We start from the raw sequence: 19,377 nt of genomic DNA on the forward strand, positions 1-19,377 counted from the left end.
TTACTCAGAATCAGTTTGTGTTAAGTCCCTCTTGAACTTTCTGAAATCATCCTGTGGTTCCTTTCTTATAGAACAATATTAATCCATAACATTCATCTACCATAACTTATTCATCTATTCTCCAACTCATCACCATCCACTCAGTTTCCAGTTTCTGGCCACTACAAAGAGGGCTGCCAAAAACATTTTTGCCCATGTGGGTCCCTTTCCCTCCTTTAAGATCTCTTTGGGAGATAAGCTCAGTAGGAACACTGGTGGATCACAGGGTGTGCAGAGTTTGATGGCCCTTTGGGCAAAGTCCCAAATTGCTCTCCTTGCAAGCTAGCTTTTACCTTCACCTCTTTGACCCTCATCAAGATGTGCCTTAATTCCTCTTCACTTTCTGCCATCGTAATGGTGCCATCTGCATATCTGAGATTGTTGATATTAGTTCCAGTTTATTGATTCATCCAGCCCAGCATTTTGCACAATATTCTCTGAATATAAATTAAATAAGGTGACTAGACACTGACTTGTCATTTTCCTTTCCTGATCTTAAGCCAGTCAGTTGTGTCATGTTCAGGTCTAATTGCTGGTTCTTGACCCACATGCAGGTTCTGTGAGACAAGTAAGATGTTCCGATGCTCCCACATCTTTGGGGACTTTGAGTTGAAACTGAATTTTAGTGCCAGCCATTTAAATGATCTAGTGCCCTAGCTCAGTAGGACTCTAGAGCAGTACATAGTAGACTGGGCATTTCTAAATAGTCTTTTTCTGTGGCTTAGTTGGAGAATGTTGGGGAAGTAGAATAATAGTATAAGTGAAATGATTTTTAATTATTTGGAATAGCTACTTCATATGTTCTAGTCACCTATTACTAAACTCATTAAAGAAAAATCATTTTATAGAGCTGAACTGTATATACATGTAGCTTATAGAGCTTCATTTTGATTATTGATAGTATGTATACTAGCCCAGCCATTATTAAGTGCTTGTTATGTTCCAGCCACTGTGTTTAGTACTGGGGATGAAATTCAAAGCCAGAGCAGCCTCTTCTCAAGTAGTTTTCATTGGAAGAGGGGAGATATAGCATGAATCAGCAGGGCCTAGCAGATAAGCCAGAATATGTGGAAAGATTCATTAGCAGGAGTGTTCTAGCCTCTGGAGGTTGGGGTGGGCTTGGAGAACCAGAAAATGCTTCCGACTGAAGGTAGCCTAGTATTTGAAGTAAGCCAGGAGGTCTAAAGGAGAGTAAGGGCATGGAGTTGGGGAGCGAGCATGTTCTAGCTTTGGGGGCAACCAATATACAGTGAGACAGGGAGTTGGTAAGTGGGGTAATGGGTGTGAGAGACCCTGGGGGCTATCACGTCTGGATTGAGGAGGGCATAGACAAGAGCTGAGTGTCCCAGGTCTGGAGAAGTCAGAAGGAGGCCACGTTCCCACAGGAACTAAAATCCAGAACATTTACTTTTGGTGGATTTGTACTTTCATAAACTTTCAAAGTATTCACCCCCCCCCCCCAAGAGTATTTTCTTATTGCTGCCATATTCCTTTTATCTTTTTACTTACCTTTACTATTTGTGATGATTGCTTTTTTTATACTTTTGTATATATTTCTCATTGTTATTAGAAAGACAGAATGAAAGGTAGTGGCTACAATGTCCTAATAATTTTCTCTTGCAGACAAGTAGACCTAATTTCTAAATACATAATAGCTGAGCTGCACTCTCTTAAACTAATAACTCTTTGAAGTATAAGACCTTTAAAATTTCTGTCCTTCATGCTTATGCATTTTACACGTTATTAATGGCACATTAGATATTACCGTAAAAACCTCAGCTCTCCCATAATGTCTTGAAAACTTTCATTAATATGTTAATTTGAAGCCCTTTGCAGATAATGCTTTGTCAATCTTTTGAAAGGACGGCACAATGCATTCTAAAAAGTATATGCTTATTCTTTGTACTCACTGAATAATTACCATGACCAACAATTTCTTTGAATTCTGAAGATCATTTTAACCAATGTTTTTCTGTTGAACTCCATGTCATCATTTCAAATTACTCTTATCAAAGTTTTGAAGATGGAGACTTCACCATATTTAATCAGAATGTAAGACGCTTGAAGACAAGAGACTGACATGTTTCTTTTTGACCACAGGGTACTTAACGTGTATGCACACGCTATCATGACTGATATGTTCTTATTGTCTATCCAGTGACCTTCCCAATGTGGGATTCATGTGCAGCCACCAGAAAGATCTCTTGAGATTCTCTTCCGGACCTCTTCCTTGTTAATGTCAAACTTGTCTCTCCGTTCTCATGGGATGATCATATTGAGTTGTTAAGGAATCAAAGTTCTCTCAATTTTTCTTTCCCAAATTTTATATGATTTTGGTGTGTCAAGGCAGAGGGATGTCTTACTGGCTGAGAACCTGTAAGATACTTCGTTGCTGCATTCAGTCAACTCACATTTAGTAAGCTCCAACTGTGTACTAGGTACTGCACTAAGTTCTGTGGATACAAAGAAAGGCAAAAAAATTTGTTCCCGACCTCTAGGAACTCAGTTAAATGGGGGAGACATCATGTCAACAGCTATATATGGAGCATGTCTCAGAGGCGCACTTATGGCTTCATTGAGGCGTTTGGGGAAAGGATCTTTTGTAGAAGGTCTAATTTCAGCTGGGGAGCTGGATGGAGCAAAGTGGCACAGCACTGGGCCTGATTCCAAGTCCAAAACTGGTCCCGGACACTTCCTGGATGTGACACCCTGGGCAAGTCACTTAAGTATGTTTGTTTTACCTTCCACATCTGCAAAGTAAGCTGGAGAAGAAAATGGCCCTCCAGTGTCTCTGCCAAGAAAACACCAGCTGGGATCATGAAGAGTCAAACATGACTGACCTGATAGAACAATAAAAAGCATTTAGGGAAGTAAGACGGAGTGGGGAGGTGGCCAGTAAATCCCAGAGCCAACTGCATGAGCTTGATAATTGAAACCATGGAAGCTGATGTGATGGGGGTCACCCAACAGCTAAAGCACTTAATGTAGGATCGAGATCCAGGCGAAGAAACAGAGAAGGGCTGTGTGAGAGATATTCAAGAGGAACAAGAGAGACAGTACAGAAAATGCGCTGGTCAGATAAGAAAGTGCATCAAATGGGAGACACCCTGAGAGGATAGGAGAGAAATGGAGATGTTTGTGGCAGAGGGAAGTAGCGAGCAGATGAGGAAGAATAGAGAAAAAAATCTGCAGGGGCGGGAGGAAAGCTTCTGGAGAAAATGGCAGGGAATGGGAGCCCTTGTGCATGTGGAGGGGATTGCCTTGGCCCAAAGCTCCCTGCTCCCTGGGATGGGGATGAGGCAGGAGGTGACCTAAGATAGCTGGGTGAAGTAAGGTGAGCAGGTGCAAAGAGATCTCTGCAAATGGCCTCATTTTCCAGTGAAATAGAAAGCATGGTTCTGATCTGAGAGGTGGGGGATGGAGAAGCTGGGGAAGCTTTGAGGAAGGATAAAAGGATCTTTTGTATTTCTGGAAAGATGTACTTTGATGTATAGTTTTGTTGTGGAAAGCCTGCCTTTCCATTTTGTTTTTTTGGATGTCCTCAAGGAATGATCAGAGTCAGTGTCTATCATTTCTTGTACCTATTTCTCATTTGTCAACATCAGTAGCTTGATTAGCACACGCAGGGTCAGAGTTGACTCTGATCATGTCTTCTGATTTTCATTCAATTGGACATTTATTTTAATAGTGTCTTTAGAAGATAGTGTCATCTACAAACAAAATATAAATGATTGCCCCTGTTAGAAATGGTCATTTACATTAAAATACAATCAATTTCCTTTGTTTTCTGTTATTTTATGCTCATTATATCTATCCTATTTTTCTTTCTTTCTTGAAATACTCTTAATTTATAGGCTTGAGGCTTCTGCAAGTAAATGTGTATTGTTTTATATTGATATATTTTTTAGGAATTAGCCCCTAATATCCACAATATGTCTACCTTGGTCATAATATAGTAAGAGATATATGGTAAGGGCTCCTTAGGAGACAGAAGATATATGTATGTATATATATATATGTATGTATATATATATATATATATTTGACTTTTAATATTTATTCAGACACTGAAAAATAATTTGAATATGGAGACTTTCAAAGAATGAGTTGTCTCTTATTCACATACTGGTGAGAAGGCAAAAACTATTTTAGATAATATGGATGAATCACTGAAAAATCTCAGTAGCCTTTCAAGATATGTAAGATCTTCTCTAGTGATCAAGAGGTAGTTATACTACTCTTACAACTGGATTTCCATATTCATCAAGGCAACTAAAGTGTTGTATTTGGTGCCTATCAAATATAATCAGGATAGATGAGAGTCTGGTACTTCTCTGTCTTGAAGTAATGGGGGTTTTCAAAATCCCTTTTCCCCTTTTTTTCTTTCCCTGTCAGGAGTTATGTCTCCAGCTAGAAATTATAATAGCTTCAGGTTGGAAGAAACACTGATTTCCATCATTCCGTGACCCTGGGGATATTGATGACTGATAGTGTCTATTTTATAAAATAATAAACTTTCAAATCATTGTTTTAAGTGAAAATCTTTTAACTAGAGAGAAATTATGGCCAGTAGTAATTCTTCACATTTATATAATGCTTGAAGGTTTACAGAATATCCTACAAATTATCATCCTCATTATATCAAAATATTAATCAACATGTGGTAAATTAGAAGAATTGTTTGCTCAGTAGACCTGTTGTTATCATTTCATTTCACTTGACAATTTCCATTTGAGATATTTGAGTTGATGTTGAGATGCTTTGTTGGTTACCGGGGGGACAGAGTTTGGTACTTGATGATTGCTTTTAGCAAAAGAGAATATTCCATTGAACTGAGATGATGAATGTGGATGAGAGTGTGTAGGGGCGATTTTCAGCCAGCTACTGTTTCAAGGTAGGAACATTGGGACTGGGTTTGCTCATGTGGTTCTCCACTCGTATCTAAGACCATTGGATTCTTACTGAACCTTCAAGGCTCTTCTAAACCTTTCAGAGGCCTTGAATTGGATACTTAAACATCTATGACAATTTAGAACACTTATGATAACACACCTTAAGTTAAAAAATATCGATGTAATTCTTTTCTATATCTTTCTACACAACCTCAACTGTTTCAGCGACAGCAGGCAGTCATAGTTCATGTTAGAAATAGGCTTTGATGGAAAGACCAGTGGATTTGGAGTCAGAACAAGTAGGTTTAAACCCCTTACTACTCCTATAGTCTTCCTCGCCTGGGAAGTGAGGACTTTGGAGGAGATAAGTTCTGAGTATCCTCCTGGTGCTCAGAATCTGTACTCCTGCCGAGTACCCAGCATCAAGCTCAGTGCATGGCAGATATTTGGCAAAGAAGGATTTCTGTTCTTTGGAAGTTTGCAAGATAAGGCTTGAAAGGGGTGGTCAGAAAGGATTCTTTTGAGAGGACAGGCCAGGTAAACTGGATGGTCTTAGGGATCCCTTTCTATTATGGAATTTTATGAGAAAAAGATTGTTGAATAGAAGATTTCTTTGGACTCTGGGAAGTCCTCAAGGAAGGAACCTCAAGTCCCATATTAGAAGTCTAAGATTGAGTTCTTTGTGATCAAAAGATGGCCCCTGAAAAGTGATTCTATATTTGGATGACTTCCTATGCCCTGTTTTTCCCAAATTGGAAACTGAGTCAGGCTGCATATATATCTTTCACACTTCTTGGCATATTTAACTAATAAATATATAAATATTATATCTCAAGAGGATTTGTCAGTGAAAAAGTACTGTGAAATCACAAATGGAACTGCTTCTTTTAATGACTCTTATGATACACACAGACATACACCCACATATTCTCACACACACACACACACACTGTACACGCCCTTCAGAACAGCTTTGGTATTCAGTCAAATCAATTTCCAGTTTTAATGATATGAAAACTTTATTATTATTGTTAGATTAGCAGGTTTTCAGTGGATTATTGTTTTTGATAGCTTTTTCTCTGTAAAGGACACATAATGAAGTATGATGAGAGATATGACAAAATATTCCAAAACTCAAGTTTATTCACTTCATGAAAATAACATTTTGAAAAACACAGCTATAGTACTTCCTCTGAAAGAGAATAATAGTCTCCACATTTCATTCATTTGATAGGAGCAATTAAGTACCTATTATAGGTCACTGTCTGAGGCATTTTATCAAAAGAAAAAATTTCAAAATATTTCTTAATCTCAAAGAACTGATGTTCTACTGAGGGAAGACAACCTGTGAATCTATTGTTTGAGTAATCACAAAATATTTCTTTGGAGACCAGATCTGGGACTTGGTACAAAAAGATCCTAGCAAGGAAATTCCCTCTATCAATGAATTTTTGCCGCTCATAGATTTACGGATGTGTGAATAAGTGACAACTCATTCTTTGAGAGTCTCCAAGTTCAAATGACTTTCCAGAGTCTGAATAAATGTCAAAAGGCAGCTAGATATTCCTAAGAAGATACTCTTTGTTTCCAGTTCTTGGCTACCATGAAAAGAGTTGCTATCAAGATTTTTTTATACTGCTAGGGACTTTTCTTCTTTCTGTGATATCTTTGGAACATATATTTCTTAGTACTATTGTTGATAAAAAATATGCATAATTTACTAACTTTGGGGGGTAGTTCCAAATTGCTTTCCCAAGTAGCTGAACCGATTTGTAGCTCCAACAACAGAGCATTAATGTGCCTATTTTCATGCCTCCCTTCTAATGTTTTTCCTTTTTTTCTTTGTCTTCTTTTTGTCTTCCTCCTTTGTCATCTTTGCCAGTCTGCTGGATGTGAGGTTGATTTCATTTGAATTTCTCTAGTTATTAGGCATTTAGAGTATATTTTTCATGTGTACTGTTGCTAGTTCCAATTTCTTCCTTTAAAGCTTTATAATCTTTGATTATTTTTTCTATTGAAAAAGTCTCCTTATTTAATAAATTTGGAAGTTTTTGGTTTAATAGATTTGAATCAATTTTTAATATCAATTCCTAATATCTTAGATATGATATCTTTATCAAAGAAACTTGCGGTAAAGATCTTCCACCCATTCATTTTTCTTCCTTCTAATTTTAACTACATTAGATTGGTTTGTACATGAACTTTTACATTTTATAAAAGTAAAATTGTTCATTTTGTCTTTGATGATCTGTTTATGTTAATTTGGGCCTAACAATTAACACCAAGAAAACACAGGTTCTCCATCAGCCAGCATCACACCATCTACATGTGGAAACATCAGTTATAGCAAATAGTGAAGTTTTGAATGCTATGAATAAGTTCTCTTACCTTGGTAGTAAACTTTCCAGGGATATCCACATTGATAATAAGATTAACACAAGCATTGTCAGAGCTAGCTCAGTGTCTGGCAGGTTCCAAAGGAAAGTGTTGGGATGTAGACTAAGCACAAATATTGCTGGATGAAAAAGGATGTACAGTTTTAGATAGTTTGGGCATAGTTCCAGATTGCTCTTCAGAATGGTTGGATTAGTTTCCATGTCATCACAATATTCATAATTTTCCTTTTTTCATATTAATCAATGTGATATGTGTGAAGTAGTACCTTGAGATTGTTTTAATTTCTATTTTTCTCCTTCAATAGTGATTTAGAACATTTTTATATGACTATATATAGCTTTGATTTCTTTATGTGAAAACTACTTTTTCATATCCTTTGACCATTTATATTAATTATGATATTGTATACTCAAACTCCTTGATAAGAGAAACAATATAGTAATTTCATTAGTCAATAAGCATTTATTAAGTACTTACTATATATATGTGTATATATATATATATATATATATATCAGATACTCCACTAAATACTAAAAAAGGGGTAGGGTAAAAAAAAAAAACCCTGAACAATGCTACCCTCAAAAATCTCACATTTAAGTAGAGAAACAACTTTATGTAACTAAGACACACACATGTTAAGGACCATGCCTAAGAACACTATAAGGGATAGATCGATTCTCCGAGAGCTTCCACAGCTGTGAACATCTGAAGGCGTTGCAAAGGAGCCTTGACTGACACAGGTGTTGCTTGTGGATTGGGAATGAGATAAATTGGAGGCAGAGGGAAGAGGGGGGAGGTCAGACAACATAAAGGCCTCTCAGTGGGGAGGTTAGAGAACAGCAACTGCCTCTCAGTCTCCTTGAATCACCATCATCCACTCACAAGAAGAAAAGAAAAGGTCTAGTGGAGGTAAAGCGAAATTACATATTGTGTTCCCACCACACACCCACACACACACCCACACCAGGAATTTGTCTTGGAAATCCGGGAGAGACACAGGGCACTATCCTGAATGGACAACGTGGTCAAATATTGGAATCAGAGATTGGAACAAATGAAGAGAGAATGGAGGGTAATTAGTCAATGGAGTCTGAAGATGTGCAAAAGATGATAAGAGCTGGTCTCTCTTCTCAGTAAAGCATCTGATAACACTTTGTGCTGTGACGAGGGGCAGGAGGTATGGCCGGGGGAGTTTGAGGAGAGAAGGGTTGTGGTCAGATAGGGGAATTTAAAAGGTCTCAGTGATGAGGTGGAATACTTTTCTTGGTGATAATAATACTGTGGGTATGATTGTTGCTCTGGGTAGTTTCCTTTAAAGTCTTTAGTTCAGTTCAAATGCTAGCACCCTATCTACCACTTGCATTTGACAATCAGTGATTAAATGCCTTCTTTAATCAGTAAATATTTGATAGATTGATGGAGGAGAACTGAGATTTTTTTTTTGTGTGTGATTTTATTGGTGTAGGATGGTAGGGATATTTGATAAACTGAAATAATGGTTTATGGGAGAAGAGAGTGATTTAATATCTTTTCCATCCTCCAATTCTTACTTACGTGTCTAATTTTTTCTTAGGTACACAATAAAATGTTTACAATTCCTTGGATAGAACACTGAGTCTGGTGTCAGGAAAACCAGCTATGTGACCTGGGGAAATAATTTCACTTCTGCCTTCTTCAGCTTGTTCAACTATAAAATGGGGGTTATAATGGCACCTACTTCCCAGAGTGCTTGTAAAGATCAAAGAAGTAATCTGTGTCAAATGCTTCCCCATAGTCATCCTGACACATAGTAGATGTTTAAGAAATGCTTGTTTTCTTAGCTTTCCTTTGCCTTGGGAACACCAGGTTATGAAGAAGGAAGTTCAGCAATATTGTGTGTGACAAAACAAAGTCAGGCTCGGTCTCCATTTGCTGCAAATAATTTTCCTCAAATGATTAATCTAGTGCTCAGAGAATTGCTAAAGATACTAGTTCCTATTTTTTTTTTTTATTCTTACAGTAGCATTTAAAAATTCCAGTCATTTTCTATATGATTGAACAAAAAATCTAGGATATTTGAGACTTTTAAAATATTTCAGTGGCACTTCCTTCAATTGTTCACTAAAACTCTTTATGCAGTTGAGGTAATGTGGGTTTGGAATCTCCCTGAGCTCTTGGACTCAATTGAGGCATTGAAGTTGATAAATACTAGTAGGATGCAACAACCTGGAAGATAAGATTGTCCTCATTAGTATTTGTCTCCAGTTCCTAGCTCTGCTTCTGGCTCAAAATAAATGCTTGTTGATTGACTGACTGATAGGTGTTTGGATTCAAGCCCTTTTCTAATCTCCAGCACTGACAAATTTTCCTTTCTTTTTAAATTAATTGGTTTTGTTTATGATTTACTTATGTGTATATCCATTCATCCATCTAGCTATTTATCCATTCATTATTTTATTCTTTATCTATTTATTGATTTTCTCTAGGCCTCTCATTTCCATGAGGAATTTCTGGTGTTGGCTTTTTGTCTGTAACTTGAAGCTTTAGACAACTAAGAGGTTTCATGATTTCTTTGTAGCCTCAGAACTGGGCCAGGAATTTTCTGGGATCCCCTCTAGTTATTATGTGATGCTACTTCACATGGTATCTGCTGTCCCTCTTCTTCCAAGACATTTTTGTTTTGCTTGTACATGTTTTGTTTCTTTGGATGTTTTATTCTCCTCCCATTAACATATTTCACCTTTTTAATGGTCCTTTAAAAGTTTCATAGAAAAGAGTGACTTGCATCTGACAATTTTTTTTTTAAATTGAACTCTGTTGAAGTGAAACTGAAATATTTCAATATTGTTGAAAGACATCATACTTACGGGCCTTAAAAAAAAAAGTTCCTCAAATATCCATTTTGTACTTTTTATAGCCATAGATTTAATTTCTCCATCTACTTAGTTACGGTAAGAAAGAAACAGACCAATAATTTCAAATATCTACCATGGCCAAAAATCATCTAGTTAGAATAACTTCTAATATGTTATTGACTGTTTTGTTAGAACTCACATTGTAAGCTTGATGTTATCTGCAAGTGGTTCATTTCCCACCTCTGTCTCCAAAGTGCTTTTTATATGCCTCAGCAAGCACTAACATTATAGTTATTTGGTCCTAAATTTTTATTAAGGAAATTATATGGGATCAAGATATTTTAATATTTATTATTTATTTTACTGCAAACCCATGTGGGACAAATATATTCCAGGAATAAAGTTAAGTAATCACAAGAAGGGCAAATGGTCCATCACAAACTTAAATTACTTATAGATTCAAATAGACTGAAGTTGAACTGATCATGGGATGATATGATAACAAAATATATTCATGCCTGAAAAGCCTCTTCTCATACTTAAGACTCATTTTGCTCAGGTCTGATTCCCCTTCTACTTGTATCCTTTAATCCACTCTGACTTCTCTCATGTACTTTATCAAACTCTAATTTGTACTATAGCTGTATATGTGTTTATTTCTTCACTTGGTGTAGGTTCAATGATCCACGGAATCAAAGGCCACCATTTTGCATCTTTGAATTTCATTCCTTATTATGGTCCATTACACAAATCAGGTATATAGCAAATGGCTGTTGAACTCAATTGAAGGTACTTTCTGAATCTTTTAGTGTTCTAGAACTCCCAAATCCATATTTCTAGTTCTGACCCTTTATAAACTCTGTCACAGAATATTTAATATATCACCAAATAAGATCCTATATGTTAAAAAAACAAAACAAAACAAAACAGATTCATCTGCTTCCTGATGAAACTTCTCTTTCTAGCTTTCCTATTTTTGTTATGAGATATTTATTCTCCTAAATACAGAGATTTTGAGCTTTGATTCTTTTATCTTCTGTGTTCATTTATTGCATACATCCTGAATATATTATAATTGTATATAAATTATAATATTATATAATGTCATATAATATATATTATAATACAAATAATCATTTATTATTATAATATCCTTCAGAATATCTCAGATTCATTGTTAATTCTCCATTTTCCCCTCCCAATATCCTTACTACCTCCGTTCACATTTTAAGTAAATAGGGCCAGTCTTTATCCTTTCATACTTCCCAATGTCGTGGACCAGCAGGAGTAGTCATACTCTTGCTCCTCAAAATTACTTTTTGAGCTGAGCATTCGTCTTCTGCTATCACTCACTAAACAACCTCTCCTTGTCCATGTCTACATCTATTTACATCCTGGTTGTTATAACCTATTAACCACCAGGTCATTCCATCTTTTTTCTTAAGACAGTTTCAGACACAGTCTTCTTTCTCAACACATTTCCTGCCCATTGATTTGGGGATAATCATGCTATTGTGTCCTTAGGTGTCATGACCTACAAATACATCAGCCTTCTCAACTTTTGTGATCTGAACCTGCATTCTATCTCTGTGAATAAAATCGCTCCACACTTGACCTCATCATTTTTCCTAAGTATTGATTTCTTGAGTATTTGACGTTTTTGAATTTCCTTTTTCTAGCTACAACTTCTCTTATACTCACTCCCTCTATCTCTACCTATTCCTTTTTAAATTAAAGCTTTTTATTTTTAAAACATATGCAATGATAATTTTCAACATTCACCCTTGCAAATCCTTGTGTTATAATTTTTCCTCCCTTTCCCCAAACCCCTCCGCCAGATGGTAAATAATCCAATATAGATTAAACTTGTGCAATTTTTCTATACATATTTCCACAAATATGCTACACAAGAAAAATCAGATTAAAAAGAAAAAAAAAGAGAAAAAACAAAAAGCAAGCAAATAGCAAAAAGGCGATGATAGTGTGTTGTGATCCACATTCAGTCTCCACAGTCCTCTCTCTGGATGCAGATGATTCTATCACAAGACCAGTGGAACTGGCTTGAATCATTCCCTTCATGGTTGAAAAGAACCATGTGCATCAGAATTGATGATTGTATAATCTTATCATGTACAATGATCTCCTGATTGTGCTCATTTCACTCAGCATCAGTTCGTATAAGTCTCTCCAGGCCTCTCTGAAATCATCCTGCTGAACATTTCTTATAGAACAATAATATTTCATAGCATTAATATACAATAATTTATTCATCCATTCCCCAATTGATGGACATTCACTCAGTTTCCAGTTTCTTGCCACTACAGAGAGGGCTGCCACAAACATTTTTGCGCATGTGGGTCCCTTTTCCTCCTTAAGATCTCTTTGGGGTACAGGCCCAGCAATAACACTGTTGGATCAAAGGTTGTGCACATTTCGATAGCCATTTTGGCACATAATTCCAAATTAATCTCAGAATAGTTGGATCAGCCCACAACTCTACCAACAATGTATTAGTATCCCAGTTTTCCCACATCCCCTCCGACATTCATCATTATCTTTTCTGTCATCTTAGCCAATCTGAGAGGTGTGTAGTGGTACTTCAGAGTTGCTTTAATTTTCATTCCTCTGATCAATAATGATCTAGAGCATTTTTTTTCATATGACTATAAATGGTTTTAATTGCTTTATCTGAAAATTGTTTGTTCATATTCTTTGACTATTTATCAATTGGAGAATGACTTGAATTTTTACAAAATTAAGTTAATTATCTATTTATTTTGCAGATGAGGCCTTTATCACAACTTTTGGATATATTTTTTCCTTCTAATCTTGTCTGCATTGGTTTTGTTTATACAAAAACATTTTAACTTAATATACTCAAAATTCTCCATTTTACATTCCATAATGTACATTAGTTCTTCTTTGGCCACAAATTCCTTCTCCACAGATCTGAGAGGCCTCTATTCCTTCCCTACATCATGAACTCTCAAAGCTCATTGAATTATTTCTTTGTACAACAATTTTTGCCAGGTCCTACTTTTCCACCTTTGAATCTTTGTCACTGAGATCAGTTCATCTTTACATTACTTTTATCCTCTTGCGATTCCTACTTTGCCCAAGAACAAACTGGATCACTTTCATCCTATGTCTTTTCTGCTTCTCTTGGTTTGCTTATGGGTGCTACTGAAAGAGGTTCCAAAACTCTGCTGATTGGGTACAGTTAAGCAATCTATATCAGCAAATGTTCATCAAATGTTTACTATCTGCATGCTGTATTAAGTACTAAGATTACAAAGACAAACATGGAACAAATTTATCTTATCTAACAATTAATTTCAGCTCAGCTAAAGAACAATGTATTTATTTATTCATTCATTCATTTATTTGTTTATTTATTTTTTGGGTTGGCTTCATTCCTCCAATTCCCATTCTAAACATCTCCTTAAACTATCTACCTAAGTACCACACCCACTACCAGGGCCTTTATCTCCCACTTTAGTGACAAAACTGAGACTATCCAGAATAAACTCTCTTTCCAATTCTATATTTTAGAATTGCTCTCTCTCACCTCCTAGTCCCTTCTCCTTTTCTCCAGTTTCTGATGATGAAGTGATCCTCCTTTTTGATGAGTCTAACCCCACTGCAAGTGCTTTTAATTCTAAGTGCCATCAAATATTATCTGGGATCTTGTCCATGTGATTTGAGTTCCTGTCCTGATCTTTAGCCTCTTACCTCTATTGCCCTACAAAGTTGATCATTTATTAAACACCTAATATTTGACAAGCTCTGGGGATAGAAAACAAAAATAAAGGCATCCTTTATCAAAAATTTTATGTACTGTCAGTAAGACTACAGGTATATTTATAAGTGGATGCAAAATAAATAGCTAGTGTTTGGCAGCTATGGAAAGAAGGCACTAGCATCTAGAAGAATTAAGAATGGTTTCATGTAAAAGGGAGCTCCTGATCAGCATTATTGGATGAAAAGATACTTCTTCGAAGTGTAGTGAGGAAGGAATGCATTTCAAGTTTGCTTATCCTCCACTTTCCTTCTCTCTCATTGTTTGTTGTCTGTCTTAAGAATGTGGATTCCTGCTCCTTTTGTCCCTAAATCTAAGCCTTCTGGGAAGTCTCTCCAGCTCCCTGCCTCCATGTGCAGATTCTAGCCCATCTCCAAAACCAGGACATTCTCATGCTTCACTTAGGCCCTCTCTTATGCTGCACCAGAACCCTGGGGATTCTCAGATCCCCTGCTTCCCCTATTCTCAATTAAAGTTTCTGCATCTCCAAGCTCATTTCCAGATGGGTTCAAACTGCTCCAGTCCTCCTTTTTTCCCCCCTAAGATGAAAAGACTTTGTGATTCTCCTGAATCAAAGCCATAGGAAGCTGCCCACCCCAATTGTGCAAGGTCTCCTAGCTTGGCCTGAGACTTGGGGAAATCTTTACTCCCCTATTTCTGCTTAAATTTATGGGAACTTTACTTCTCCCCAAAACCAGACTGGCCTGAGTCCTAGGAAGTACTCCTTCCCTACCTTCCTTGCAGGGCTCTGCCCAAAGAAATATAAATTTTGATCAATGAAACCTTACAAGATATCTAGGGGCTCGTGGATTAGGGCTTTGTCTTAAACCCAGTTACTCTGGCTCTCATGGATTGGCCAGCAATAGATCCAAGGCTAATTTATTCCACTTGCTCACTGCTTGAGTCCAATTTGGCTCTAAGGGAATATGAACGGCAATTATTGACCAGAAACCCTGAGGATTTTTCCATCTCAGGGGATTTTTTTTGGCTAGGAAAAGAGGCCTTCTCCGCCTCATTACTTATCCAGCCTTAATCACAGACTGGGCTCTGCCTTAAAGTTCAAAGACCTGTTAAAGACCTCAGCTTAAAAAGGCCCAGATCTCCCATTGCATCCAGAGCCATCTCCACTTATCCTGAGCCCTCTCTGACTCCTGGATCTAAATGGCTCTGGAAGGGGAAGTGAGACTGGGGACTTTGCCCAGCCTCTCTCACTTAAACCCAGGAGCAAGAGATAGTCCCAAAGCAGAAAGAAACCCAGTGAGGAGATATTCTCACCATTAAGCTTTTAGGCACATAAATAAATATTCATTTATGGAATTTAAAATACAAAGTCACAAAAGTCTACAAAAGATTGAATTAAATTATTTTAAATTTTTATTTTAATTGTTATTTTAAAATGCCAATGAAAATGACATCACATTATGCAAAAATAAATACAAATCTATAAAGATGGACAAAAATATGAAGTTTTAAAATTTAAGTTTATCATCCCCTTATTACATAATCCATAATATGTTACTATTATTTGATAACAAAACACTTTATTTCCAAGAAAAAGAAGACTTCGAACAATTTATCAAAAGAAATACACAATTAGGAGCCAAGATGGTAGGAGGATATACGTTTCTTTCTGACCTTCTCCTACAACCCTCAGACTAATTACCAAATCCAGCCTCTTAATTAGCTTTGCATTGGCAGAACCCACAGATATTGGGAGTGCAACAAATTATCAGCAGAAGATAATTTCACAGATCACCAGAAAAGGTCTGTTTTAATCGGGAACAGAGAGAGGCAGACGAAGCACAAACAGGCTGAGCACAGACATTAGCGTAGAAGAGCAGAGTCCCGGGGCAGCCTGGACTCTATGAGGCAGCTTGGACTCCGTGGTGAGGAATCTATAATAGTGATGTTAGTTACTCTGCCCTGGCTACTAACCAGTAGATCAGCAGAGAAGTTAGAAAACATCCAACACAAACACAAAAGGTAAATAGTGAACCCCAGAATCTCATGGGACTGTCATGCCCACCCAACACTGGGAGTGAGTCAGCATTGACCCAATGTTGCAGCAGCTTGTAAAGGAAGCCCTAAAAGCAGATCTTAAATTAAAAAGAAATGAGTAAAAAAAGCAAAGGGAACTCTGACCACACACAGATTTTTATGATGAAAGAGAAGAACAGATTTCAAACCTTGAGGAGACTAAAAGCAAATCATCTCCAGATGAAGCCCCAAAAGGTGATAGAATCTGGTCCCCACCACACAAGGATCACCTAGAAGAAATTTTTAAAAAATCTTAAAAGAGAGCTAGAAGAAAAATGGGAAAAGGAAATGAAAACTTGGCAAGAGGGTTTGGAAAAGGCATATAACTCATTAAAAGAAATCCACAATTAAAGAAATCCTTATAAACACTACAAAATGAATGACTTACTAAATGATAACTTTTGCCCAAAATTATATTATCATTTAAACTTCTTAGTGGTAGCTCTTAAGAACTAGACAGTTAGGTGTATAGCTAAGCCTTTGGATACTTTGCAAACATCACATTGGTACTATCTCTAAATACATTGGTATCTTTATCATTGTCTATGACTTTTATCTCTTCTTGTGAATTCTTCATGTGTTATTTCACCTATAGGAACTTTTCTCTCAAACTAACTGACATTTCATGAAATCAGTGTACATTATCATGTTTTGCTTATTTTCACTATGTGTACATTTCTAGTTGACCGTTTTTTTAAAGACCTAATTTTAATTCTATGCTTTTTTAAGCTTCTGAAAAATTTTTTAAACTGTTTAAAACTTTAAAATAAAATAGAAAAAGAAAAAAAACACTGCCATTTGCATAGCAAAACTTGAGAGGGTTCAAAATAGAAAAAAAAATAGAAATTTCCATTTCAAGAAAGCCTATATAATAAATATAACACATTGTGTTCAATGCTTATCTTTTCTTTGCCTCCTTGTAATTTTTATTTTGTCCTCTGCTGGGCACTTTTTTATTTTATTATTTTTCCTTCTTCCTTCTCTCCCTCCCCCAAGAAGGCTATAATTATGTGCATACACATATACGTAGATATCTATAATCATATGTACATATATGCATTCATATACATCCATATAAGACTATACTTTGCTTGTTTGCTCTGTTTCTCTGAAGGTGGATCACATCTTCCTTTGAAAATTCAAGTCTTTCCATATTCTTCTATATCCACCAACTCATTTTCTACACCAAAGCAATATTCCAACCTTTTGCTGTCTAGTTTTTTTTAAAGTCTAAACAACATTGATTAATATGGCCGACAGTGTAGTTTCTCTTTTTGTCTTTTGATTAAATTTAATTTAGCTGAGATCATGATGACTATACTTGATGTTTTTCCTAATAATTTCTACTCCTGACCTTTATTTTATTTGGTGTGTATCATTTACTATCTTTCCTGACTTCTCTGTTTTGCTTCTGCCCACTACCTTATCCTCCTATTACTTACCCTTCCCTCCTCAAGGATCTCTTCTGTATCCTCTTTTCCCCGACTTTCCCCCTATCTTTTCTCCTTGCCCTTGTTTTTGTTTCTATTTAAATTTAGAAGACTTTTGTAGCCTTTTAAATGTACATACTGTTTCCTCTTTGTCCCATTTTCATTATTCTACACATGCTTCTAATAGCACCCCTCTTTATTCTTTTTTTCATCCTTCAACTTTATGGATTTATAAGATGCTCATTCCCTCCTAATTGTATATGTTGTTCTCTCTTTAACCTAAATCTTATGTAAGTTTCCCTTTAAAATTCCTCTTATCCTGTACTCCTTCCCTATCCCCTCAACTGTCTCTGAAATTAGAGCAGTTGAATACCCCTTTATGTGTATTGTTCCTTCTTTAATCCATTCCCAATGAGAGGATGTTCCAGAACCAATCAGCCCTTGTTCTCCATCTGATTCATCTGTGTCAGTTTTTGCTCACACCTCACATTTGTATAACGTATGTAGTTATTCTTTTTACCCTTCTACTCCAATCTTCTGACCTACTTAATTACTAATGTCAATATTGGACATTATTTTTATAATAAATGGTTTTATAAAAGGCAAACCTTGTGTCCTTATTGAGTTCCTCATAATTAGTCTGTGATTTTTATTTTATACTTTTCTTGAAACTTGTATATAAGTTTTTTTCTATTAAGATCAGATTTTTATTTTTTTTTTTTTGGCAAGAAAATCCTGAGTCTGTCACTTCATTGAATATCCATTTTGTTGTTGTTGTTGCTCAGGATTATGCTTGAGGTGAATATGTTTGTGTGTAACCCCAGTTCTTTTGTTCTGTGGTATATGACGTCTGAAAACCTGTGGTCTCTTAATGTAACCAATACTGGTCTTCCTTGACTCCATAGGAGCTTTCTATGGTCAGGGTTCTTTTTGCTTTTTTGCTCATTTAAAAAAGTTGAGCTCTTCTGCTAGGGCACAGGGGAATTATCCTGAACTCTTTTTCAGAAGACAGGGACCTTTCACTGGGGCTGAGACTGGGACGGAGGGTGCTACAGGCTTTCCCCCAGCTCTGGCTATTTGCTTTTTGTAGTAGTGTAGGATCTCACAGCTGGCCTGTTGATCCACTGACCTTCTAAGCCAGTAACCAATGGCCGAGTCTCCTGCTAAATTCCCAGTGTTGGACTTCCTCACCAAGCCTTCCTGTTCCAGACCTCCCCACTCTGTTCCCCCCTGCCCACTGAGACAGATCTTTCTTGAAGTCCTTGTAATGTATTTTTAAGATGGAAAATTATTACTTGAATGTCTGGATTCTTTGGCTCCAAAAGCCCTTGCAAGGCTTGATCTAATGAGAGAACTGAGGCAATGTCTTGTCTACTCTCTGCCATCTTGGCTCTACCCTCCAGTTTTCTTCCTTAAAATTCTGGATCTCCTTTTTCATTCAGTTGATATTCTTTTCATAATCTTGCTTTTTCTTGTATTTTTTTTAATCCCTCAATCTCCCATAATTTTTAAAATTCTGTGAATTTTGGGGGGCAAGTGACCCGTTGACGTTACCTTTTGGGGTAAAAGAGGCTTATTTTTTTGCTTTAGTATCATCCTCTGAAGATAAACCTTGGGCTTCTCTATTCCCAGAGTAACTTTCTATGTTTGGGTTCTTTCTCCTTTGCCTACTTTTTTTTAATAGCATAGGAGCACCTCCTTTGGTCCTGGGCTATGAGATTTGGTTGCTCTGGTCTCGGGTCCTCCTTCTGGCCTGGAATTACCCTCCTGGAAGTGCCTACAGCCGTCCAGGGCCTGCTCCATGGCTTCTGCATGCACCATGCTGGGTTTCCCTCATCTTCACCTGCTCAGATGCCAACTCCCCAGACTGCCTGGTGGTGGGGGCCAAGACTCTCTCCCTGCCCAGCTAGGGGAAAAGTTTTCTCCTCATGTCTTAGCAGAGGTAGC

At 36.8% G+C, this 19,377-nt stretch overlaps 1 protein-coding gene across 2 annotated transcripts in view; it reads left to right on the top strand.

Annotated features, from left to right (window-relative positions):
• LRRIQ3 (leucine rich repeats and IQ motif containing 3) overlaps positions 1-19,377 on the top strand; it is a 199,190-nt gene that overhangs the window by 57,832 nt on the left and 121,981 nt on the right. The gene's annotated exons all lie outside the window — the stretch shown is intronic.

This window comes from Sarcophilus harrisii, chromosome 4 (assembly GCF_902635505.1).
Source record: "Sarcophilus harrisii chromosome 4, mSarHar1.11, whole genome shotgun sequence".
NCBI classification, from domain to species: domain Eukaryota; kingdom Metazoa; phylum Chordata; class Mammalia; order Dasyuromorphia; family Dasyuridae; genus Sarcophilus; species Sarcophilus harrisii.